This window comes from Artibeus jamaicensis, unplaced genomic scaffold (genome assembly GCF_021234435.1).
Source record: "Artibeus jamaicensis isolate MK-2021 breed Jamaican fruit bat unplaced genomic scaffold, CSHL_Jam_final contig_387, whole genome shotgun sequence".
NCBI classification, from domain to species: domain Eukaryota; kingdom Metazoa; phylum Chordata; class Mammalia; order Chiroptera; family Phyllostomidae; genus Artibeus; species Artibeus jamaicensis.
The window spans coordinates 5,891,058-5,918,131 of NW_026521812.1; the positions used below are offsets into that span (position 1 = coordinate 5,891,058).

The following is a 27,074-nucleotide window of genomic DNA, read 5'->3' on the forward strand; positions in this document are numbered from 1 at the left end:
GCTGGCTGCTGCTTTCTCTGTGGCTCTGCCTGTGTCGGAGACCTTCCACATCACTTCAGAATTTTGTCTTTACGTCTGCCTCTAATCGTGAATGGAAGCACTTTGAGGACGTGGGCCATGTTTTACCTTCTTTTTTCTCAGAGTCCAGCCCAATACCTGAGTCATAGGGAATGTGCAATAAATAGATCCTGAATGAGTGAAAAAACAATGGCCGACTGCCACTTACACATTGGCAAGTTTCTCCACTATTTGTTTTTAAAAAATGTTTATTTGATATGAAAGGAAAGTTAAATAGTACTGTAGACACAGAGTTGTTTTCAGGAAAGGGAAGTTTGTATTTATATTCATTGAAATCTTTGGCTCACTAAAGATTAGATAGAGGGAGCTAATTTTGGAGGGGTGATGAAGGACAACAGGAAAAGACATAATGTAGTAAAGCTGATTACATCCTTCAGGTGATTTTTAGGTCATCACGGCTATGTAAACTTTTAGAGTAGTGGATGAAACAAAATCTTTTAAGTGTTTGATTTATTGCTTGGTATATGTAAACTTTTAGAGTAGTGGATGAAACAAAATCTTTTAAGTGTTTGATTTATTGCTTGGTAATTACACATACATATTAAAATAGGAGTATATCGTTTATTAATATGGAAGGATTGCTTTTGGCATTCTTTTACTTTATGGAACTTTTATCCAACATGACTTTCCAGGATATAACAGAATCTTCATTTGCTTTTAAATTGTTCGAGATTAGTACTTTTTTATTCATTTATTCAACAAGCGTGTATTGGTGCCAAGCAGTGTAATAGGAATAGAGTAATTTACAAGATAGACAAAGATTTCTGTCTTCGTGAAAATCCTGTTCTAGAGTTGATTCTAGTATGCTGATGTCACAAGAATTTTACCCAGTGACATACTTGATTACTTAATATCTTTGATATCCAACAGAGGTTAGTATTACAGAATTCAATTTTTTAAGGGTCATACAATGACATTATTAATAATTGATCGGGAATACCCCCTAGGAATGGATAGTAATGGTGATCACACTATTCTTATAATGGCAACTAACATAGGTTACCATGTACCACGTACTGTAATACAACTAGAGTGTTTTTTATCCTCATCTGAGGACATTTTACCATTGCTTTTTAGAGAGAGAGAAAGGGGGAGAGGCAGGGAGAGGAAGAAACGTCAATGTGAGGGAGAAACACCGGTTGGTTGCCTTTCATACACACCTGGATCAGGGACTGAATGAACCTGGACTGTGGACTGAACATGCAACGTAGGTATGTACCCTGACCAGGAATCAAACCTGCAACCTTTTGGTTATGGGATGTTCCTCCAGGCAACTGGGCCACATGGGCCAGGGCCAACTATGATGTTTTGAGTCATTTAAGCCCCACGTTCAATTTATGAGATAGGCGCTATCAATAATTTTCATTTTGCCATATAGGAGTTAAAAAGAATGACCTACATGTATGAAATACATAGAGCTACATATATGAGCAAAACTCGAAAAACACAACAGACTATGAATGTGGTGATATTTATATAAAATGTAAATGTAATATTGAAACTACACAAAAATGTCACTTCCTGCATCCACTGAGATATACAAACCTTGGCAAATATTTTCTGCTCATATGTGATTTTTCTGGAAGTGTAAAAATTGATGTTTAAAAATGAGTCAATGTTAATTCATTGCCATTCATTGGCCAAGGGCATACGACAGATTTTTAAATACTTTGCAAAACATGTTCATACATATATTGTAACAGTCTAATTACTGTTTGAGATAAAGAAGAGCAGGATTTTATTGTTATTCAAATTAAGTGGCAGTAATTGGACTTGCCTTTCTGATTTCTAGTTTAGTTCTTTTTATAATAGTTTTACATATTTTTCCATACTCAGTTTGATGTCTAGGTATACTTTATGCAGCAGAATGGCAATACTTTAAACGCAGTCATAGTTGTTGTGATGAACTTTTCTTTTTTCCGTAAATAGTGACATTGATTTATTGCCTTTGGGGGGATGAATTCAGATTTTAAGTATTAAGCTTTCATTCTTAAACCTTAGTGTGTGCAAGAATCATCCAGTGAATTTATGAAAAACACACACAGTTTCTCTACCCACTATCCAATCCCAACCCCCAGCCTAAGAATTCTGCCTTTCTCCTTTTCTCCTTCACTAGATTGGTTTCTTAAGGGCTGTGAGCTTTTTTGGTGCATTTTGGTATTCTCCACAGTGAACAAATTGCCTGATGGTGTGTGTGTGTGTGTGTGTGTGTGTGTGGTGTTTAGTAAATGTTTGCAGGATGAACTCAGGCAGAATGTTCCAGAAGTGAATACCTGAACAGAATTAGTTCTATATTAATTGTGGTTGGAGAAGACTAGAAAGGATTTTAATGCTCAACAGTTAGACATGCTGAAATTGGTTTTCAGTTAGCCTGGTAAGCATTATTTTCAGATATTCTTTTCACTAGCACGATTACTTAAAAACATGATTATAAAGTTCCAGGGAAGGATTTTACTGGCAAAAGTGTAATAGAAAAATCAGATTATTTCCCAGAAGTATACCAAGCCAGCTTAGAAGTTAACAGTTCTCTTCGTAGCAGAGTGTCCTCTAACACAAACTACTGCGAGTTGTTCAGCTCGTTGGCAGCAGCACAGAAAACTGCCCTTTTCACCTTCTCCAGCACACAAATGTGGACAATTCATAGCTGGAACTTATCTTCAAGAAACTGCTGATTTTATTGAAACCAAATGTGAAATTTTTCATTTAGACACCGGAAGGGCCTTTAGTGCCCTTGTCATGTATAAAGTAGACCACATAGATACTTAAAAAAAAACACACAAGCAAACAAAGCATCCTCAACTTATTGTGTGTAAATACAGGTGCAGACATGACCTATTTGGTAATAAATACATCTCTGTCTTGGGCATCTTTATCCCTCTCACTGTTCTTTAAATATTGCAGCTGGGCAGTAAATCCTAATTGAATGTAGGCTGGACGTGGGACGAAAACAGAAAAATTGGTGACTGATTTTACATTTTTCATTTCTTTTGCTGTTTAGAAAATGTCCAATTATATTTTAAGGTGGGTTTTGTAATGGTGTGAGAAATTTAAAAATGAACAGCAGTGAAGAAATTTCTTAATTGCCCATTTAGCTCTAATCTGGAGCAAACTTTCCTAGGCTGAACTTTTCTAACATGGACCAGAAAAACCACGTACTTGAACAGTAAACTTCAGTGCATTGACTTCTCATGGTAGACCTCTGGATAGCCTTGGGTAGCTGTTCTGTTGTTGTTTACTTACTCCAGAGTAAGCTGTGTGAGATGTGGACAGTCAACTCAGGAAATGCTTTTGTCGTGTCTTTGCTGATTGTCATGTAGGCTGTTTCATGCTGTTATTGAATAGCACACGGGACTCCCTCAGACCCACGGAGTGAATAAATCTCCATCGGTTAGAGCGTACTTTGAAGATGCTGATAAGCTGATAAGCAATAATATGTAATTTCCTTGATATTGTTTTGTTTATGGAGATGAAAGATGGTACGGTTTTTTCTCAGTTAAAGGAAGCGGTGAATGGTAAGCATGTTTGCAGTTAGTGCTCGCTCCATGTGCAGTGTAAAGATTTAAATTGGAAAGATTTCCTAAATACAAGGCGTGTTCTTTGTATTAGACCAGGCAAGCCAGGTCTTACTAGAAACATAAGAATTTCCCTTTGAATTTCTAATTTAGGCATATTTAAAATTAATGTTAATATTGGACTCTGAAAAACACTCTTTTGATGATCTTTTATTAAACCAAAGTAATGCTGTGTATAGTTTAATGGAGGTTCTGTTGCTTATCATTTTTGTCAGCTGTGGTTTTTGGACAATTTCTGCTATTTTGCCCTTTCAGAAAAGTTGCCTTTGCATCATTATTGAAACTTGTTTGAGGTTGCGAGTCATTTTGGGAGACAAAATGATCCCCAGAAAATACTGGGCTGATTTTCGATCTGAATTGTGAGCTTGGTTCACCAGATTGAATTTGGGGGTTTGACTCTCTCACGGCAGGGTAGCGTCCAGCTACATTTTATGTGTAACTGTAGATGGCTCTTTGCCATTTCAGTTTTTAATTTTTTTAAATAAATGACCATCTGTGAGATTTTAAGCCAAATGATTTTTAGAGAGTCTCTTTTTTAAATTTTGCATTTAAAAGACAGTGTTGTTTTTTTTTAAAAATTAAATATGTTACAGCTGTAAGTTACCACCTCCTCCCTTTACCCTTGCTTAAATTATTGAAGGGGAAAATTGTAGACTGATTTTGTATGCCTGAATGAAAAACTGAGAGAAGGCCTGAGAGGGAACGTCACCTTCATCCTGGTGACTGTCCTTGCCCAAATACTTTTATGTAATCCTTTAGATTGTGGGAAAACCTCAGATTTAGAGGGGAGGGAAGATTTGAAGTTAAAGCATTACTTTGGTTTAATAAAAGATCATCAAAAGAGTGTTTTTCAGAGTCCAATATTAACGTTAATTTTAAAGCTAAAGATGTAATAAAAAAGTCTCAAAATCTTAAACATTCAAAGCCCATCACGCTTCTTAGAAGTTGTTTGCTTATTTTTTAAGCAAAAGGCATATGTACCTATTTTCACCGCTTACTTGAAACAGGGCAAGTTGAGAACAGTGGCAAGTCAAGGACAATGAGACCTCAGGAAACAGCTTCACATGTTGCCTATTGCATCCTGGACGATTTGGATAAAACAGAAACAGCTGGGATGTCAAATGCCCTATAAATTTCCAGTGTTGGCGGGAAGTGTGGTATAGCCCATTTATGAGCTGATTTAATAGAGAGCTTTGCCCACAGGTCTTTGGTGATTTGCTTTCAGTTTTCTTCACAAAAAAATGCCAAATATTTGGGGCCCTTCTTATTACTAAATGAAAAATCGTGTGCATTTGGCTCCATAAAGCAAGTAGCCTTGAGAGATGGGCCTGCCTAGAAATTGACTACATTTTTGTGGGAGAAAGGGTGAAAAGGGCAGTTTCCTGTGTTGCTGCCAAAAGGTCTGAACAATTTGTAGTAGCTTGTGGCTAGAAAACAACTTCTGTGAGGCAAAACAGCAGCTACAGACTGGCTCTGGGTATGTGTGAGAAAATGCTCTTCTTTCCTGTTTGATTATTAGGATTTATGGGAAATTTAAGTGATGCATTTTTAAACTCAACTGCTTAAAATGATGTTTTGGTTAATTTGGATAAAAACCTAGGAAATACGTATGGTTGGAATTAGCACAAATGGTGTATAAAGTGTTATGTTTTAAAACGGGCAGCATTTATATTTTGCTTTTATTGTAACCATGAGCTTGAATGGTAATCCATTTTTCTCCTGTCTTAAAAAAGTGTAGGTAAATCTGGCATCTAAGGCGTGCATTTTTACAGGATTGTTTTTTTCCCCTAGTTAACTTTTTAGAAGTGTGCTTCTCTCTTAGGCCAGTTGGGCTTTGCATTAGATGTATGTTTGTAAAATATATATATAAGTAACTACTGGTAATTGCCACTTAACAGTACTTAGAGTGTGCCAGGCACCAGGCTGATGTCCTTGTTATTGGTTATGTTTTTCACTTTCCTTGGGTGAAGGAGACAGCTTAGAGAGTGGTTAAATGTCCTGACTATGTAATGGTCGGAGCCAGGGTTTGGAGTTTTGTCTGTATGTTCCTAATTATTTTAAAATAGTTAGTATTTCATTAGTAAATTACTAATTTTCATTAGTATAATAAAATCTGTTAAAATTTTCTTTTGGTAGAATGGGCTGGGATGTATAGAATGAAGATAGATTTGGTTCGATTTAGTTTTAATGTTTTCGCTAAGCTCTCTTTCCAGTTGCTGCCTCCTCCACACCTGACCTGCTATGTATCTAATCATTTTCTCTGGTTGTCTGAGCTGGCAGTTACCAGCATACATACACAAGCATGTTGTTATTTAAATGCATCGGACTTTTACTTTTTTTGGCCTTACTTTGATCTTTCTCTTTGGTTGGAGGTGTCTATATTAGCTTTTCATTAACATGCAGATGATAACTGGTTAAGACATAACCTTTTTCTTAATATTTTGCTCTGTTTATCAGTGTTATTTTTTTCTTTTTTGTTTAGTAAGTAGCCTGATGCTTATAATTTAGCATAGTTGTTCTCAACTAGGGTGGGGGTGGGTAGGTGACTTTTGTCCCCTTAAAGAACGTTTGGCAATGTTGGTGACATTTTTGATTGCCGTGCCTTGAGGGCACCCCACTGGCATCTAGTGAGACCAGGTATGCTGCTGAACATTTTATAATGCACAGGATAGATCCTCAGCAAACAGTTACCTGGCTAAAAATGTCAATGGTGCAGGGGTTGGAAAACCCTGATTTGGCTAACATAGGGCAGTGACCAAATCTAATTAATGAAAAACTGTTCCTGTCTGATGACATTTCTGTTTTCATAGCAAAATACAATAACTCAGTGGTAACTAGGCAAGTTTTTGTTCCCTTCTAGAGGTGGAGGAAGAGCCTGTCCATCTGTTCACCCCACCCCAAGCCAGGTCATTCAAGTTGGCTTTATACTGGATTTTGTTTTTCGGTGGCTTCCTACCTTTCATCCCCTATTGCACTTAGAAGAGATCACATTATCTTAGTCACAAATAATTGCCTATTCAGAATGTTACATGACCTACCTTGGCTTGGGGTGGAGGAGAACAAAGGAATGACAGGGATGTTCACCAAAGTTTTGACTGGGATGAACAGTCCTAGTGTGCCTTTCACGATTGCACTGAGTACCAGAGAATGCAGTTGTGAGTAATATATGTAAGTTCACACATATCTGCAGAGTCAAGGGTTAATTAAATAGCTTTATAAACAAAACCAATTCAATGAATAAGTGGAATTTTTAGATAAACTTTAAAATAAGAAATCTCTAGGTCCAGCATCTAAAATCTCTATGTCCACTATCTGTCAAATGACTGCCTGTTAGGGAAATTGACACTTGTGTTTTATCTTGAGTTCTTTGGCCTAACCTTTGTGATTTTGATTAAATGTAAAAAGTTGGAAGGAGCAACTAGTAGTGCTATTTGGATGCCTTTGTACTTGGGATTCTTCACCTTCTTTCTTTGCGCCTCATCCTTCAGATATGGCTCCAATCTTACCTAACTCCGTTTTCTGTTATGCTTTTTTTTCCTTTCCAGATTGCTTTCTGTAGGTATTTCTCAGAATGAATCATTATCATTGGTTTCCTCTCTCTGTCTCTTACTAGGCTATTTCATATAGTGCAGTGCTGGGTGCATAGAGACCATCCCAACTATTGAGTGAATGAATGGTGGAGGGAAAGGAGAAGCGAGCACCTTAGCAATCTTAAAACTAATTAACAGAAGACAGGTGTAGGGTGCTGCGGGATGAACGTAAGTGAAGCAGGAATTGTTATGTGAGCATGACCATATTGGTGTGGTTTGGGCTGTGCCTTTTTTTTTTAACGTTGGTAGTCTGGGTGACATGCTGGTAGGCTAACTGTGGCCTGGGCCGTATCTGCAGGTCTAAGCAGTGTTCATGCCTTTTACCTCCAAGCTAAATTATCTCCTTACACTGAAGGGCTCGTAGCCTTTGCATGTTCTGGAATGTAATTTGTGTATTTGCTGGCATATGTGATTTCAATCTAGATTTCTCAACTGAGTTAGTTGTGCATGTTCACTTCTTCAGGAAGAACCAAAGTTTAAAGTGATGGACATGAACCGTGAAGACCTGCAGTGATTTTCCCGTGGCAGCATTCTTGTAGCACATTGAATTCCGGGATTGGGCAGATAAGCTTCCTTAGCCTTCCCTTCCACTGGTCCCCAAATTTCAGGGCACACAGCTTCATTTTACTGTGGGGTTCACATTCTCTTACATGCATTAGTGTCACTGTTAGTGGCTTGGGTTAGAATAAATAGCAACTCTGTAATGTGTGTGTTCGGTTTGCCTGTTGAACTGTATGAAAGCATTTATTAGACCATTTGATTCAAAGTAGAAATAATTATGGAAAAAGGTCTCTTTCAGAAAGAGGCCCACTAACAGGGCACTGGTGCTTATCACTGTGGCCATGCCACTGGACTCGTCTCTCGCAAGTTGAACACGCCTGACTGCACAGGAGTTTGCGTGGTTGAACAGATTATGTCTGGACAGTAAGCTGCTGATGCCCGATAGTGATTATGGAGGAACGGCAGAGTTGCAGGTGGACCACTTTGGTAAGAAAATTAGAGGTAGACTATGACCAAACATTTTCATCAAAGGGGAGAAAATAAAAACACTTTTTTGAGAGAAATAGACTTTTTCTTTTATTATTTAATGGTTAAGTGCCCTTAAACTTACTAATACTGGAAGTCAGCCTTGTACTGGACAGTTTTGTTTTTTAACAGAAAGCTAGTAACTTTTGTTTATTTATAACATTGACTTTGTTCAGTTATATCAGGCTTTCCTTAGTAGAGGACAGCTACATGTAGATTGTGGCTCAGACCGTAGGAAGATCCAATTTCCAGTGCTGTAGCTTTTGCCTGTGATTTTTTTTTTGCTTTATGTTCAGGTATGAAATCTATGACCAGGGAAGTGGCGTGTGGATGTACTAGGGTACTGTCATAGGATTTCTGAAGATTGCTAAGAGTTCTCAAAGACTGAGGGGATTTCACCTGAGAAAAGTTACCAGAGTTATTTCTGTTTGGCTGCATGGGTGCAGGTGTGAGGTAAGGCCAGAATTAGCTAGAACCACAGGGCACGAGAGGCTCTGGAGCAGAGTAGGGCTGAGAGTTCAGGATATAATGGTCTCCATGGAATCCAAGACGCTGAAGGAGGGTAATGAAGAAGGCGGTGGGAAGGGAGTGGGGGCGCAGGCTGCTCAGGGTCAAAGAATTGTTGAAGTTGGACTTCAAGAGGTATTGAGCTGGAAAGGTAGAAGATAGAGATTGGGATGCATGGAATTGAGACAATGGTAGGATTATAGGTCTAGGGCAGGAGTTTTCAAGAAGTCATTTTAGGAGGCCATGACTGGCATTTAGAAAATGCAGTAGGATAAATAGCATGAGCGTTGGGCCTTATCTGGCATATATGGCACTTTTATGAGAATTAAAATAATTTTTATCCTTGGGTGAAAGTTTTCAATTACTAACACTTATGCTTCGGATGAACCTCTTTGGCTGCAGCGCTGCCACAGTGCAAAGCTTCCTCTCTGGGAGGGGAAGGAAAGAGCTGAGTGGGGGGCGGGGGCGAAAGATGCTCTTTCTGCTGAGACAGAGAAGGCTCACTGATGATGGGCACATGGTTGGGGCTGGATTTAGCACAAATTGCCTGAGCTTGGGCTTTCTTTCTGATTATAGGGGATCACACTTTTGAAAACTTTGGTTTCCATTAAAACTGGGTGTGTTTACTGTGTATTTGTGAACTGGAAGGGGATGTAAATATTTTATTTTGGGTTACAGTGGGAACAATGTGAAAGCCTTTGCATGGGGTATGACCCTGGGAATGGGTGACTGAGATGGTGAGGAAGACAGGCTCACTGAGATGTGCTTTTTAAGTAGGAACAAACTAACGTCCCCGCCCCCCCCGCCTCTCTTTGTCTGTCTCTCTGTCTCTCTGTCTCTCTCACACACACACACACACACACACACACACACACAGTCTCACTTATACATACTTCTCTGCTCTGTCCCTTATGGAAAGAAGTAAGAGTATGTGTAATAAAACTTATTTTATTTAGGATGCATTAAACACATAAAGGTTTGGAATTCAGCTGCCACTTCCCTAGGAAAATGTTAAACACTGTGGAGTGGTGAAGAAAAGTATGGCCCGTAGACCCTGATATTGGTTGAGCTTCCGGCTCAGCATTGGGTCCCTGCAGCTTCACTGTGAGACGGAGGGAAATAGATGGGAATAATGCCAGAGTCTGGGCCAGGGCTCAGATCTGCTGGGCACAGAGGAGAAGGGACTTTGATAAGTGCTTTGGGTGATAGGAAGAGAGCTATTTGCGACTTAGTTACAGGTCAACCACAAAAATATAATTAGTGATAGAAAATGGAAAATTAAATTTTAGAGGGTGGTGAGGGTAGCAAAGCTCTGTAAATGATCAAGTAGACTATCCCAGTTTTGGGAACTGTGAGATACTACTTCTAGCTTCTTTCTTTTTTTGCTGCCTTGATGATTTGTTAGAAACAAACAAAAAAATAGCATCTGAGTGTAATTTTGGCCTTGACTTTGGAAGTAAAAACAAACATTGGGTCTGGACTTTCCTGGGCCACCTTCCTGTTGTTATGCATAGTAAAATCGTGAGAGTCTAGTTTCCCTTCACACTGAACCATGTTGGTCCTGTGTTGTCGTTGGGAAGTAGGAGCCTACATTCAACAGCTCTTAAAAAGGAGGGGAAAGGTGACCAGGGCATTGTGGAGTGAGGAGTTAGGAAGTTCTTGTAGCCCTTCATCCCCAGTCTCCCAGAGTTCACACCCATACCTCCTCTCTTTGGGGGGCCCTTGTGGAGGACTGGTGGTGGGAGGGATTCTTCACTGGGCTAGTATGAATGGAGGGTGACAGAAAGAAAGGGTCATCTCCCATTCATTCGGCTGGGGAGCAGATGGGTTTCAGTTGAAATTCCTTACTGTGTGCCTTCCTTAGAAGGGTTAAGATTGGCAGTTAAATTTTCACTTACTTTGAGGTACATTATAGGTTAATTAGTATAATGCATTATAGTGCATTATACTTAATTAGTATAATTAGACCTTCTTAGTATGCTTGGGGAGTCAATATTGCCTTTAATGATGGCTTCTATGGGAAAAAGAATCATAGCTAACATTTTCTTAGTGCTTACTTTGCCAGAAGCTGTCATTCTGTTGCATCGTTTCATCTGTCCAGATAGCCAGGCATTCTGTTCTCTTGGCCTCATCGTACAGAATGAGGATTGAGGCTCTCATCCCCAACCTTACTTTGTCATCTTTATCTCATTTATTCCCCTAGTGTGCCTGCCCCTACCTCACCAAGTCTTCACTTCATTTATCTATTTTTTTGGTCTTTTTTTAAGCCAGTGACTCAAAATCGGGCCTATCGTGAGTAGGGGACCACCTATAGACGGGCGTACAGAGTTAGTCCCCCTCAGGCCTGCCAGATGTCAGTAAAGGTGGGGGCCACCAAAGTGTGGCCTTCCAAGGACACTGATGCTGTGCTCTACACCAGTGTTTAAGCTGAAAAGTGGGGAATATAGGGCTTCCTAAGTAGAGTCCAGTCAAGTGGGACTGAGGTTTTCTAGGGCCAGAAAGACTGTATTTTGTGTTAAATAGCATTGGGTGGGCTCAGGGATTCTGGCCACGGCTGCATGCCAGAGATAGTTGAGAGTCAGGGCTGGTAATGACATCATCTCCACAGGTGCCAAATCTTCTCCCTGTCCCCGAAAAAAGTATTTGCACTTCTAAGCACTCCTATGAGGTTTTGTTGCGAAAATAAGTATGAAATCCAATTCTGGGTGTTTGTGCAGAGGTAGGGAGATGAAAATACAGTGCTTTTGGAAAACCACATAGTCCCAGAAATTCCGGTTTTAGGTTACTTGCGTTCATTCTCTCCCAAGAGATTTTTGTGGAGAGGGTGGGGGCTGGAGGAAGGGAGAGAGACAAGATGAGAAAAGTAGCCTTGGAAAAACAAAGTCGAGGGGTTTTCTTACCTCCGTTTTGCCCCTGATTGAAGACTGGACTACAGCGTTTCTAAGTGCACTCTGATTTCCAGCATATTTTGCAGAGGCTGGTGAGCTCTGATTTCCAGATGTCAAACTTGGTTTCAAGGGATAGGATCTTTTTAATGGTAAATTTATATATTTGTTAAATAAAATTTGGAATAGAGAAAAAACATAATAAAAACCAGCCTTATTCTCACATTCAGATATAATTACTTAATATTTTGTTGTTTTTAATCCTTGGACCCTACATTTATATCTTATAGAATAAGTACTTCAGTAAATTTGTATACACTTCACAATATGTTTGCTTTTGATGTCTTATTTTCATCCAATCTGTGTAGAGTTTACCATACTAAGTAACTTTTTTAAAAGGTTGAATTTTAGGATTTTGAGGCATGTTAAGAGATAATTAATCTACACTTTATTTAATGGATAAGAAAATTTAGTGAAGGAAGTGGCTTTCTCAAAGTTATTAACTTTGAGAGCTGGAGTTAGAACTGGCTGCCCTTATTCAGTAGACTTTTAACTATACCATTCAGTCTGTATTACGTTATTCACTGGGGAGAATTTGTGAAGTATGATACTTCACAAGGATAAATTAGAGCTTATTGCCTCAGAAGAGGTAAACCCACCTAACTGTAACTTCGAGTATGAAAAAAGGTAACACGTTGAGACTACCCAAATACGCTTGTGCAGTTAAATTAATTTGCCCTGGGTGATTTGGAGAAGTTCGAAAACCATTATGATACGGCTGGATTGCTGCTGTTTCAGGGTTATTTGCTGTAAGCCTGAACGGAATGGAGGTTAAAATGTATGTTTTACATTTAGCATAAGCATATTTGAAGTGTCTCTCTTCCCGCCATGTTTGAACTGATAAATTGCTTAAAAGTTTTTAGTGGTTTTGCCACACTATTAATTATCTCATATGCCAACTTTCTACCACTCTGAACTATATTTGGCATATTTTGCTGAATTCCTGGAGTAATTCATATTTGTGCAATTACTTTGGCAATTACTCATACAGTCTGATGGCATTCTTCTACTGTTGTCCTGAAATTTGAATGTTTTATGAATGTTCACTTTCTGTGGGGTTGTGTGTGAACAGTCTAGTATCGGCATCTCGAGGAAAGAATGTTGTCATTCCTCTGCCTTCCTTTCTGCCTCTCCCCCTCCACTTTGCTTGTCTCCATCGAACTAATGAAGCACTTGGTACATTCTCACTGTTAGTACTGTGACTTGTTAAAAAAGTTCTGAGAGTATTTAGGGCGAATAAGGGAACGTGGCCTCTTCCCCACTCTCTGAGTTGATAGTGGTGCTGGCACCACTGATGGCGGGAATATCTCTGCAGAAAAAGGAAGTCTAGCGTGATTTGCACATATTTTGTTTTGGTCAGTGGTAGTTACATGCCCTTTTTGAGGCTGTTGTTATGGATGCAGACAATGTCTTGGCACATGGCGTCTCAGCCTCACCCTCACCTCTTTTTGACTTTGGTGAGATGGGAGGGACACTAGGAAAACAGATGATGGGGAATCCTCAGTTTCTGTTTTTCTTGGAAAAAATCTTCCCACAAGAAATCTTCAGTATATTGAATTATGTATCATGAAGAGGTACAGTTTTGTGCATTTCTTGGCTTTCTGCATCTTGAGGAAGAATTGAAGGTGAGATGAGAATGAAGAAACTTAGTGTTGAAAATATGAAGAGTAAGGAGCAGAAAAGAAAGGAAATAATTTCTTGTATGTATTTGAAGGTAGGAGAAGAAGGAAAAGGAGAAGGAATGAAAACGGCATCAAGAAATGAGGATAGTAGCCAAATACTAGGGTGGGGACCAAATCTGAATGTCATTTGGCAAAGTTGATTATGCTTCTGGTTCTTTTCCAGAAGTTTTTCAAATCATTGGAGTGGGTGGGGGAACTCCACTAGAGATGACAGCTTAAGTGTTGGAGAAATATGACGGAAATAGCTTGAGTGACTGAAGTGGGAAGAAGCAGAATTAAGAAGAAACCTATTTTTCTTTTTCTGGGAGCGCTCTGTTTCTTATACTGCTGTACGTAATTTGTTCTCTAGTGTTGTAACAGAACATTTGTTTAGTATAATATGAAGAATCTTCTTTTTTGATCAACTGCTTGATTTTTCCCTCTGTCTTTCTGTAAGCTGCTTGCCTTAGAGTAGGTCTTGGAAGCCTCTCTGTCTCCCAGCTTGTTCACTGTAGGAAAGTGTCAGGATACAGAAGACATGATGCAAAAGGGGACGGATTCCAGCAGCTTCACAGGCAAGCAGCCGCACGCAACCCCTTCATGGACCACGTACACTTGTGTGGTCCCTGATGTGGGCACACACACATGTTCTCTTCTCTTAAAAAAGAAATACAGAGGCGTGATGTGTTTGCAGAAAGTTTCTTGTGTTGCTAGAGTATGATCTCACTTATCTGAAGTCTTTTTCAAATTCATTGTATTTAACTAATAATGGATCTGCATATTCTCTGAGCCATTTAGAATCATTTTCCCTGTTTCTGTTTGGTTGGGTGAAGAGAGTAAATTAATCTGGGAATTACTTTTACAATTGGAAAAGGCACTCTACTTCCTAGAGATACTTGTTTTTACTGTTTGGTTCTAGTGTCGGTTGCATTACTTCCTGATCAGGGCTGGGCCACCTCTGCCACAAGAGTTAGGAACTGAATTGTGTCAGCACTGCTGCTTAAGGCGTTTATCCTAATCCAGGCGTCCTTGGATTGTTTTGGTGGCAGCAGTGATCGCAAACCTGGACCGCAGGAGTGAGTTCTGAGGAGATCTGTGCTTACTCAGTGAATCCGTTCCCAGTAAATGTGAGTTGGTGTTTTTCTTTGGATGCTCTGTTTTGACTGCATGAAGATAGAGGTTTTTATGTTATTTACAATTTCATTGCAGAGCAAAATGAACATCAGTGAATTCTGTCTCACAGGGTGCCGTTGCACAGCAGAAGAAAATAGAGGTGAGGGCAGTTGAGCAACCAGCCGCAGCGCTTTCGTGGTCCAGATTTGGGTTTTTGGTATTTGTGTTGGCCAGGTTTCCTGCAAGACAAACTCATATTGTATTTACATAAATAATCCTGAAACTTCCATGTAAGTGTTACAGAATTATATTTGATGCTCCAGAAAAATAGAATAGTGAATTTCTTGTCCTGTCAGTTCTGTAGCCGCAGCTGCTGCTTTCTGGGACAGGCGCTTCTTCACTTTCCTTTGTCTCTGCTTCCTGCTGTGTGTGATACATGCATGAAGAAGAGCTTATGATAATACCTATAGGTTAAAAAAGAAAAACAGCCACTATTCTACATTTTCATACTGTTTTACAGCATTAGGGAATCAGAAGTTCAGCGGAGTGAGGTGCATTGGGAGCAGAAGATACCAAGAGGGAAGTATGTTTGGAAAAATGGGCAAATTCATTTAGAAACATGAGCTCATCACCTGGTTGACTTAATACGTTAATACAAATAAATACCTGGCAAACATTAAAAAAAAAATGATCCCTCAGTCACTTAGCCCAGTTCAAAATTTCCTAGTCTCTAGTATCTGTAATAAGAAGGATGGGCTAAATTATTTTTTCAGATTCTTTCCAGATCTGAAATAATTCAGGCGAACTGCAAAATATATAAATGTTGACATTGTTCCAGAGCCATTTCTATTTTCTTGTCACTTTTCTTAGAATTTCATACCTTTTTAAAGATAATGATTCTTTCAGTGAGTCTTAGCCCATGAAAACCAATCATGGATGCTGAAGATAGTACATATATCCCACACTCCTCACTGTTTTCTACTGTGAATCTTAAAAGATGGCATGAGATTTCTTATTATAAAGGCGCCAAAAATAATATTTGTTCCATTAGAGAGCTATTCAATTTAATGTTAGACTTTATTGGATCATTAAAGTGATTATCTTGGATAATAAAAAATGAGATTATAATTATTTGAAAAAAAATAGGTGCATTGAGTTTCTTTTCTTAAAGGTGTTTTCCTCTACCCTCATTTCTTTCTACCCAAATACACTAAGAATACCTTGGTGCGCACCAGTGTGTTTTTTGCTGTTGGGGATACAGGGATGTATGAGAGAGACTTGTTGAGTAGGGCCTTGTGGTGAAAAAATGCGCCGAGCTCTGAAAGAGACCCAGGGAGTGCTGTGGCCGTCTGGAGGAGGGAAGGGTAGCAGAGGGCGAAGAGTGGCCAGAATATGTATCTGGGAAAAATTAGGTTTCCCTTCTGCAGTTGCTGAGGTTTTCCAAACAGATGAATGATGTGATCGGAGCTGGAGTTTAGATCAGTTGGGTGGCTGTTCAAAGTAGGACTAACAATTTATGTGAAACAAATAGTTCCAAGAAAAATTTACCCTTTGGTAGCTTATTTACTCATTTTACTTTAATCAGAATCTCCTGTTTGTAATTTTAACTGAAGTTCTTTTCTCACAGTACAGAAAGTCATCACATTGTTTTTTAGGGGACTCTCCACTGAAGATAGCAAAGTACATACATTTCAGATAAAAGGTAGGGAATGATCAGTTTAAGGTCCCGGTTTTGATCCTGTTCCATCCAGTGTGTTCTGATACTTATTTTGTAATTAACTCTGATTCTTTACATTCTTCTCTTTTTTTCTGAGAGAGATTTTAAAGCTTTGTCTTAACAGTGTTTTGATAATGTTATTTGGTTAATTAAGAGTAGGTATATCCCAATTTCCCCTCCACCCCTAATTTGTTAAGCTTCTATTTCCATTTTAATGTATTATTTTAGGAAAATTCTTGCCTTATTTTTGACAATAGTTTGTCTAATTGTTGTGAACATTGTTTGATGACGATAGTCTTGAAATTCAGAGTAAAAGCGTGTTGGGAAGAAAGGCAAAGTCTTGCAGCTAGTCAGTGAATGAGTTGGAACGTCGATCTGCCTGATACAGAGTCATTTGATACCTGTGAGCCTCAGTTGCCTTACCTGTAAAATGGAAGCATTGATCGTTCATTGCTCATATAAAGTTGTCATGAGAAGTGAAATGAAATGATATGTGTAGATTGCTAAGCATAATGCTGGCTTAGGTTGTTTATAAGCTATTTTAAACAACATAGATTATAGAAGCAGATTGTGAATCTAAAAACAACTTAGTTGTCAATTGATAAGTAATTTTTGAATGTTTTAGTTACAATTTTTCTTTTCAAGTTTGATATTTGAAATTACCCAACTTTTAAAACATGAAGCTCTCTTTTAATTTTATGTACTATAATGAGTGAAACTTGTGTCCTCAATAGTTCCTTTAATTTCCCCCCACAGACCGTCATTCTACACCCCAAGTTCTGGTTTGTGTTAATTTTTACTGCCCTCTCCCTCTGCCCCATTGAAATGCAATAGTCCTGTAGTGTCTTAGTGGAAACATTGTTCTCTTTGTTGGGGCAAAAGCAGTGCCTTTGTCATTCCTTTGAGACATTCTGCAGATGCCATTTTGCAGCTCTGAAAAATATGTCCCTGTCCCCCTTGTGCTGTGTTAAATTGTGTGAGTGTGTGGCTTGGTATTTTAATGAAGTCGTAGTGAAAACCTGACAGTGCTACTTGTCATATGATAACAAAACAAAAAAGGCTCTTTCTTGATAGAATGGAGATGTGTGCCCTCCGTCTCTGTGTAGCTCTGTGTGGTCTGAAAGTCGATCCCTCCTGCACTGAGATGCCCGGGGCTGTTTGATATTTTTTGACTGACCTCGTAGGAAACTGTTGAAACAACTTCTTCTGAGCAACACCTCTAAGCCTTTTGTTGATGTGTATTGCTTTTTAAAGATCTCCTAATTTACATGTTCTTAATAGCATTTTAAGTGGCAGAGTATATACTCTAATTTGCTAAGTGGCTTTAATCCTTGTATTAAGAGGAGAAGTGGGGGCAAAAATCTGTTGGGAAATTGCTCTGATAAAATACAGGAAATTTCTCTCATTTTTCAAAATCCAGTTAAAATCTAATTAAAAAAAAAAAAGACCTCTGATGTAACAGTGTCCGAAAACACGTGCTGTTCGAGTTCAGTGATGTCTGGCATATAGCGCCAGGCTCAGAAAGAGGAGCAGTGTGAATGTCCTCTGTGTTTTAGGTGAATCTGTACCACATGGCGTGGTCCCAGTTTATTACAACTTTGCTGGGACTTAGTTGTTCTGTTTTGTGTTGCCTTTAAAACTGCTAAGCAGGAATATAGAAGTAAAGGGAGAAGCCTTTATAGTTCCTTGCTTTAATAGACTTTAAGTTATTTAAATTTTCGTCTTAACTATAGCGATAACATGTTCAGTGAAGAAAAGCTGGTAACATAAATAACACAGATAATGCAGAATTTCCTGTGGCTCACACTCAGGAACAGCCACTGTTACCATTTTGACTGAGTTTTTCCAATCTTTCATCCTTCGGTTTTGTACTCATGGTTTAAAACAGTGGCATTATCCTTTGAAAATTGCTTATTCTTCCTTGGTACAATGTGGCGAACATGTCTCCATAAATTCTTAAGATAGTAGTACCTAGCTTTGGAAATGTTAATCCATAGGGCATTCATTCGTTAGATGGACTCAAAAGTTCTCAATTAGTTGAAAGTGTGTATATTTATTGCCTACAGATACATGTGTCAGAAAGGGGTAGGCTAATCGTTTTGGATGTTTTCCAGGATCATAAAAACATAACAAGTCTATTCTAGAACTGTTAAGAAGCCTTTGAGACAAGTAAAGATCTTATCCCATAAGCCCTGGCTGGTCCTGGATAGCTGGCCCACTAATTTCCAACGCGAGCTGATCCCACTGTGGCTTGACCACTGTCACCTGGGGCAGAGGCACCCAGGGATTACAGTGTTTGCATATGTCTAGCCGCCAGCTGGACTCGCTTTATGTAATGACAGCAAGGCCTGTGCCATGCCATCCCTCTGTTTCTTTGAAAGATAAATATACAAATGGTATAGGGCAGATCCCGTTACAGTAAACTCCATGGCAGAAATAAACTCTTTATATGGGCGTTTCTATATATTAGGGGCTTAAGTGGGAGGAAACTCTTCCGAGGGGCTTCATGGATACTGGGGATACTCTTCAGAAGGGAAAAAAAATATCTTGGACCCTGCCCTCCTTACACCAGGGTCCAACAGGAAGAATATTTACTTTTGATCTATAGGTAATAAGATGGCAAAAACAAATGTCCTTATTTTGTTACAACTATTCTGTTTTGTCGGTTCGTTCAGCATTTGTTGAGTTTAGATGTTCCAGTGTGGTTATCTTGGAATTTAGAGGGAATAGTGAGAGGAGATACTAGGGGTTTGAGAAGAAGGATGTGAGATATATGATATGAGATGTGAGTCCTAAATTGTGGTGGAGTCCAAAGTGCTGAACAGAACTAGTGAAAATCATTAGACAGGGGTTCATCATGGTGGGAGGAAAAGGTCAGATAGATGGTGACAAAGGGGAAATTAGTTGTGGCAGCTAAGTTGGTGTATATGAATGCTATATTTCCCCCCTTTGTCTGATATGTGTGTATGTATACACCCATTTCTATATATTCAAGTGAAATATATCAATATGTATGTATCCTATCAGAGCATATAGTCATATATTCTCTGAACATATGAAGTCCTTTGGCCTATTGCATCCACAAGCAATGTTTTGTCTCAGAGAACGTGGTCTACAGGTAATGCTCATGCCTCAGGTTCCATTTCCAGCCTAAATGTCATTTGGGAGCCTCGCTGCTGAGGTGTCCCCCATAGTACTCTGCTCTGTCCTGGCTATTGCGTAGCTGTAAATAACACTCTGTAGGCCATCATTTGTGTGATGCATGGGGTAAATGATGAGGACATGAAAGCAGTGACTGCCCTGGATACAGTTTGTCCTCGAAGTGTGATTCCTGATCAGATCTTACTGCCCTTGTTCTGTCCACTGGGATGGTTGCGTTTACCTGCCCTGCGTATCTCAGGGTCATCTCAGAGAAGGGGCTGCATTGCTCTTGGTCCAGTTTAGTTTGACTTCCCCATTCTAGGCAGCCTGCTTTCTCTGTCGGTGGGTGTTGCTGGAGTGGTAGGGCATTCCCGCCGGGTTGGATGGTAACTACCAGACTTCCCTTTCACCGCCTTATGCTTTGTGAATGTTGGTGTGTACTATAAACTCACAAATAATTTAATGGGGCTTCCCTCCACCCCAAGTTTGGGTATCTTGTGGCTTAAAAATCCTTGACTAAGCTATTGTTAGGTTTGGTAACAAACTGCCTATTTATAACCTTATACCTGAAGTCTCGAGTTGGATTTTTTCACCTCAAATGTAGACGTGGGCAGTGGACGGTCTAGACAGGGAAGAGTCACTGTTACTAAGGACATGGAAGCATGAAGATTGATTTTGTGTTGAGGGGCTGATGTGGCCGGAGTTCGGGAGGTGTGGGAGAGGGGACGGAAAAAACGGAAGAAGGGCTGTGAATGTGGATGGCAGCCAGCCTGTGCTGAAGTGTTTGGTCTTCATCCTGGCGGCTCTGCAGAGCCACTGGGAGCCTTTTAAAAATGATTGCTTTTGTATGTTTGTTTGTTTTCAAAGTGCAAACAAATTGCAAATTTCAAATTGCAAATATATGTGCTTTAGAAATATGACATGACAGATTTTTCTGGAGAGTTAATTTACCTGGATAGCTATTCTGGTGATTTGTAGTGTCAGTTAAAGGAGCCTTGTTTTTTTATTTCTTTTATTTATAACTTCTGGGTGACATTTCCAACTCCGGCAATGCTCTTGTATTTCTCCATGTAGTAAATTCTAGTCTTATGAATTCTCCTTTTTTGGCAGTATTTATTATAAAGGTCATTTGGATCAAATATTGATTTAACTGAATTGTAATAGTAAACCTTGTTGCCAATTAAGTACATTGTGTTTACTATAGATTAATAATATGAAGTTTGGGAATACTGACTGAAGTAAGCTGTTCTTGGTATTTGCTACTCTTTATTAGATAAATTTGTACAGAGTTTTACTGTGTGCCAGGCTGGGAATTCAAATGGGAGTAAGAAGACTGAGCTGCTGCTGAGTTCACAATAAGACAAACTGATGCCAAGAATTCAAAAACTGGTCACTGTAGCAGTAGAAATCCATACAGAGAATGGACAGCAAAGTGAGCCTGCATGGAGAGAGGGAAGGCTTGAGAGTTCTGTTGCCTGTACTATTTCTGTGTGTGTTACTGGGATTTTGTTTGTAGCTAATACTAGTTAATGAATATGATCCAGTTATTTATTAGTCATCATATATTCCTTTTAACTACCTACTATATTCCAGGTACTATATTAGGTTGTGTCTAAAGACTTGTAGTCTTGCAGTCTTTACCCTTTAGGAATCTGATGGTTTGCATGGAGACATGTAGCTAGTTAATGCAAAGTGAGGCATTCTGGGGAGTTGGAATTGCCCTGCAAAACTGATACACAAATTTTTCTTAATTAGTCATTTCATTTTGCTTAATATTTTATGGACTCTTACTGTGTATCAAGTATGTGAGAAGGGAAATCGTTTTGTAAATCACTTTACTAGTTGCTTAAGAAATATTTGTTGAATGAATGAATCTTTTGTGTAAGAATAGATTCATACAAACTGGTATTAATTCAAAAGAATATTCGCATTAGTTACTACTGGCTGTTTCTGCATGGAAAGGATCCTTTTTTTTTTTTTTTTTAATTGAAATTTCCAGGAAGTATCACTGTCCTGGGGTTTATGTCCAAGCACTTTTCTGAAGCCAAAGGGTAGGTGTATATTTAGATCCAAGAGAAACAAATTATAACCATAGATGTGAACTTTTCACAGTCTTCTGAAAATAAAAGCTTGAAAATAATTTTTTTATGCTTTTCTTTTGCAAAGACTAAAATACCCTTCCTAAAGAGGAATAAAACAAAGGTAAATATGTTAAGCTCACATGGACCTTTATATTGTTCCCACCTTCCCTAGTAATTAGCAGAATTCCTCAAAATGTTCGTTGAGCCCATAATTTCAAACCATAAAAATCGTAGAAGTATTTATGTGGTGAGGTTCAAATAACATTGGACATTGCTATTTTAAAGAGTATAGGCATTTTGGGAGTCAAGGAACAAAAATATTACAGCATTAGATTTATGAAGGCAAGTAAAAGAAAATAATGGATATTCAATAAGATCTTTTTATTAAGTGAGACAAATTAGATACTTTGAAAGTCTCTTAGCTTAAACTTATTAAATATGAATGCAGCTGGGAGAGGTAAAGGCTTTGTAAACTGTGTAGACCCTGCAGATGCAAACCTGCTGTAACCCGCAGATTGAAGCTTCCTGCCCCTCACGTGACCACCATCCTGTTTCGTTCCTGTTTGGTGCAGAGCACACAGCCATGGAGTTGCATGTTATTAACCTGGTAGAAGGGGGAAGTGGAAAAAGGGTAGGAAAGGAATACTACAGCCATAAAACTGACATATTTTAGGTTCAAAGCCACTGGTGTTTCTAAATTGTGGTCTTTAAATGAATAATGTACAGTTTAGTAACTAAGATTTAGTTGTATGATTAGGTTGTAAGCACCTTCAGGCTGCTTACTTGTATATCCTAAGTATAGTATATCGACCACAGTTATTTGCAATGAGTTCTTTTTCTAGACTTTGCCTCATTCCTCTTGCACTAAACAAATATCCCATTTCTGCTGTCTAGGGCCATCTCTTTGCTCTCACAATTTATTATTTACATCACAATTTGTTTTTTCATACCAGTTTTGATTCCATTCCTTATGGTCAAAGTAGATTTCTTATATACAACAGAGAATTGGGTCAATTTTTTTACTCAACCTGACAATCTCTGTCTTTTAATAGGTACACTTATACCATCTACACTTAATCTAATTATTGGTATGGTTCGGTACCATCTTGCTATTTGGTTTTTATTTGGCTCATATGTTGTTTCTTTTTTTTTTTCTTTTCCTATATTTCTCTGGATTGGCTGTTTTTCTCTGATTCCATTTTATCTCCACTATTGATTTATTTGGTATTCCTCCTTTTTTTTTTTTTATTGTGCAGAAAGAATTGTGCTATGCCCAAAATCCAACCCACAACCTTGGTGTATTTAGATGATGCTCTAACCAACTGAGCTACCTGGCCAGGGCTCAAAGTAGTAGTTTTAGTGTTTTCGTTTTGTGATTAAAATCTGTTCATGGTACTGATTGCTTTTCAAAAGAGGCCCCAAGTTTTTAAAGTAACTTTTACCTTATGAGATGCTCACCGTTCTGAATTTTACCTCATTAGTCGGGTTTCCCTGCTTACCTATCAGGTTTTCTCTTACTCGTAGGTAGACTTTGGTACACGTTGCCGGGAATATCTACTCTCCGGCCTCAATTTAGAAGTAACTTCCTCATGGTTGCCTCCCTCTTATGGTTCTTCCTTCCCCTGGGCCCCCTGCTCTCTGTTAGATCACCTACTGTGTGCTCTCTAAATAACTCCCTCCTTCCCCAGTTGACTCTTCTTCACTTGCCTTTCTCCCTCATCAGGTTTTTGGCTCCGTAGAGGCAGTTACCACAACTGTGTTCATAGTTGTCTGGAACTTAATGGGCTCTCCATAATTATTTGATGAATAAATGAATGACGAGTGAATGACCCGATGTTGGGCTTCTTGTCCTCCATTCTTAGTACTTAGCTTGTCCTGCTGAGCTGGTTGGTAGCCAGTGAGTGTTGCTTTGGTGGATTATTGGCCTGATAGTGAGACATTCTTCTGAACATTTTTCTCATTAAACACACGCAGGTTACTCTGTACCTGCTTGAGTAGGTAGATTCCATCTACCATGTATAGCTTTTACAGTATATTGAACTCTATTCTTGTTATGCAGATGTTTATCTAGTTCTATCACCTTTGGGTGTTCTGCCAGCCAAATAGTCTTTTTTTTTTTAAGGAAATTCTGGCCTTTAAGATAATTATTCTCTATTATTGTATTACTAAAAATCTCAAAATAGTCACTTTTTTGGAAATAAGATGAAAGATGAATTATAACTACAATAGTTGCAGATGCTAGAATTAGGGACATTTCTCTTTAACTTCTGGGGTAACTTCCAATTTATCACCTCAGGCTTTGATTTCTATAATCCTCTCTAAAGATGGCACATCATCACTTTAGACTGGGCATGTATGCTTAAAAGTTCTAAAATCTTGCAAATTCTCCTAATCTTCTGGGTTTGCAACCTTGGCATTATTTTTAGTTATGTCTCTTCTTCATCTGCTGTCTACTTAGACGTCAACCTCTATGGGATATTTTCTCTGAGATTTATGTAACATGAGTCTCTTATTTGTTGTTATTACCGCTGCCTCCACATGAGCCTAATTTTGTTCCCCAGCTTTATTGAGATATAATTGGCAGAATTGTAATGTACTTAGAGTATAACATGATGATTTGGTATATGCATACGTTGGGAAATCACTCCCACGTCAGTGGGTAATATGTCTATTGCCTCACATATTTAACCTTTGGTGTTTTTTTTTTTTTGGTAATGCTTAAGATCTTACTCTCTTAGCAAATTTCGAGCATGAAACACAGTATTATTAATTGTGATCACCATCATAATGACTAATGAGCTTGCGTGTCCTTTTCTATGATGATTGGACATTTGTATATCTTTTTTGGAGAAATTTTTATTCAAGTTCTTTGCCCATTTTTTAAAATTGGGTTGTTTCCCATTTTGTTGTTTAGTTGTAAGTGCCTTTTATATTCTGCGTACTACAAACCTTTATTGGAAATTTGGTTTACAAACACTTTCTTCTTTTTTGTGGATTGTCTTTTCATTTTCTTGATAGTGTCCTTTGGCTCACAAATGTTTTAAATTTCGATGAAGTCCAATTCATCCATTTTTTTGTTGTTGCTTTTGTTTTAGGTGTCATATTTAACAGTTGGTTGTGAAATCCAGTCATGAAGGTCCACACCTCTTTCTTCAAAGAGCTTTATTGTTTTAGCTCCTACATTTTAGGTCTTTGATCCATTTTGAGTTAAAATTTGTATAGGGTGGCAGGTAGTTCAGATTCATTCTTTTGCATGTGCATATTCGCTTGTCCCAGCACCATTTGTTGAACAGACTATTCTTTTGTGGTACATATATACAGTAGAATATTACTTGGCCATAAAAAGGATGAAATCTTACCATTTGTAACAACATGGATGAACAGCATGGATGGACCTAGAGGGTATTATGTGAAGAGAAATATGTCCGAGAGAGAAAGACAAATGACATGTGATTTCACTTGTATGTGGAATCTAAAGAGAAGAGTAAATGAACCAACAAAATAAACAGCTCAATAGATACAGAGAACAAACAGGGTTGTCAGATGGGAGGGGTGTTGGGGGGCTTGGTGAAAAAGGTGAAGGGATTAAGAAGTACAAATTAATAGTTACAAAATAGTCACAGGAATGTAGAGTACAGCATAGGGAATATAGCCAATATTGCTGTGATAGCTATGTATGGTGCCAGGTGGTGGGTACCAGATTTATTGGAGGCATCATTTCTTAACTTCTATAGTTATTTAACCACTATGCTGAACCCCTGGAACTAATATAAAATTATATTGGACATCAACTATAATTGGAAAAAAAAAGAAAAGACTATTCTTTCTCTATTGAATGGACTTGGCTCCTTTATTAAGATAAAATGTCTATAGATATACAGGTTTGTTTGTTATTCTTATGCCAGTGCCACACTGTTTTGATTACCCCAACTTTGTAGTAAGTTTTGAAACAAGGAAGTGTGAATCTTTCCACTTTGTTTTTCGATTGCAGGGTTAGTTTGACTGAGGTCTCTTGCAATTCCATATGAATTTTAGGATTAGCCTGTTCATTTCTGCAAAAAAGGCAGTTGGAATTTTGATAGGGATTGCATTGAATCTTTCAGATAATTTGGGAATCATTGCCATTTAACAACATTAAGTTTTTGAATCCATGCATATAGATTCATTTAGGTCTTCTTCAATTTGTGTGAACAGTGTGTTGTAGTTTTTCAGTGTACAAGTGTGGTTTCTTGGTTAAATTTACTTTTATGTATTTTATTCTTTTTGATGCTAAGTGGAATTATTCTTTGGATTGTTTATCACTTATAAAAATGCAATTGGTTGCTTACTTATAAAAATGCAAGCTTGTAATTGATCTTATATCCTGAAACTTTGCTCAATTCCCTTTATTAGCTTTTTTTTCTGGATGTTTAAGGGTTGTTTTTTGTTGTTGTCATTGTTTTACATATATGATAATATCATCTGCGAATAGAGATCATTTACTTCTTTGTTCCCTTCCTTCTTCTTGGATGCTTTTTATTTAGTTACCTTTTGCTTAATTGTCCTGGCTTGAACTTTTAGTACAGTGTTGAATAGAAGTTGTGAGAGAGGATGTCCTGCCCTTTTCTGGATCTTGAGGAAAACTTTAGTCTTTTACCTTTAATTTGTGATGTTAGCTGTGGGTTTTTGTAGATGCCCTTTCCAGAAAAGTGACCTCATTTCCAAAGAAGCGACTATGTTGAGTGAGCTCCCTTCTGTTCCTAGGTGAGTATTTTTATCATGAAAGGGTAGTTGGGCTTTGTTAAGTGCTTTTTCTGTCCTTTGAGATGGTCATGTATTTTTTCTCTTCCATTCATATGATTTATTATGTTGGTTGAATTTTTTAGGTTGAATCATTCTTGCATTCCTGGAATAAATTCCATTTGGTCATGGTGTAAGATTTTAATAATCTTGCTGGATTTGGTTTGCCAGTATTTTGTTGAGGACTTTTGCCTCTGTATTAGTGATACTGGTCTGTAGTTTTCTTTATTCTAAATTCTTTGTTTGGCCTTAGTATCAGGTTATCATAGAATGAGTTAGAATGTTTGGGGTTTTTTTGGGGGGTGCTTGATAAATATGTACTGTAATTTGTTTGTGGTTACACAACTGACTGTATTAAAAACCTTGAATTTTACACTAAGTGGGTGACTCGTATAGTACTTTCTTAGTAAGCTGTTACCAAAACAAAACAATAAGCCTTTTGGCGAGCTCACCTATCTTGTTTGAGCCAAAGTCATCCTGGCCTTCAAAGTCCTCAGTGATTTTTCCAGCTATGATACGTCAGCATTACCTGTAACTTATCTTTGTGTGCCACTAATCCAGTGATTGTGGTCAACCCACTGCCCCACGCACCACTTCCTACTCCTCAAGATCTCCCAGAACATCTTGTGCATCTTACTGCTTGGCCCCGCCCAAGGACTCTTTCATATTTCTTGAACTTCCCTTCTCTCTTTTCTCCCAACAACAATCAACCCTTTCCTGGAAGTCTTTTCAAGTTTCTTCTATTTATTTTTCTAGCTTGCAGGTATCTTCTACTCCCAAGTCCCTAATCTGATGATTGTTATTTCATTAAAAAAAAGTTATATGTGAGTTGGAATGTGTGAGTTTCCTTAAGGAGACGGTGGG

At 38.4% G+C, this 27,074-nt stretch overlaps 1 protein-coding gene across 16 annotated transcripts in view; it reads left to right on the top strand.

The window, feature by feature from the left end:
- Positions 1 to 27,074, top strand: part of EPB41L2 (erythrocyte membrane protein band 4.1 like 2) — a 200,949-nt gene that overhangs the window by 39,125 nt on the left and 134,750 nt on the right. Inside the window, exon 1 of one of the 16 annotated variants that reach the window (XM_037147872.2) lies at positions 5,080 to 5,127. The exons of 14 other annotated variants lie outside the window; for them this stretch is intronic. The gene's annotated coding sequence lies outside the window, so the exon portion shown is untranslated. Of the gene's footprint in view, positions 1 to 5,079; positions 5,128 to 14,407; positions 14,507 to 27,074 lie in introns of those variants that run through there. One more of the 16 variants, XM_053664757.1, reaches the window with a different exon arrangement.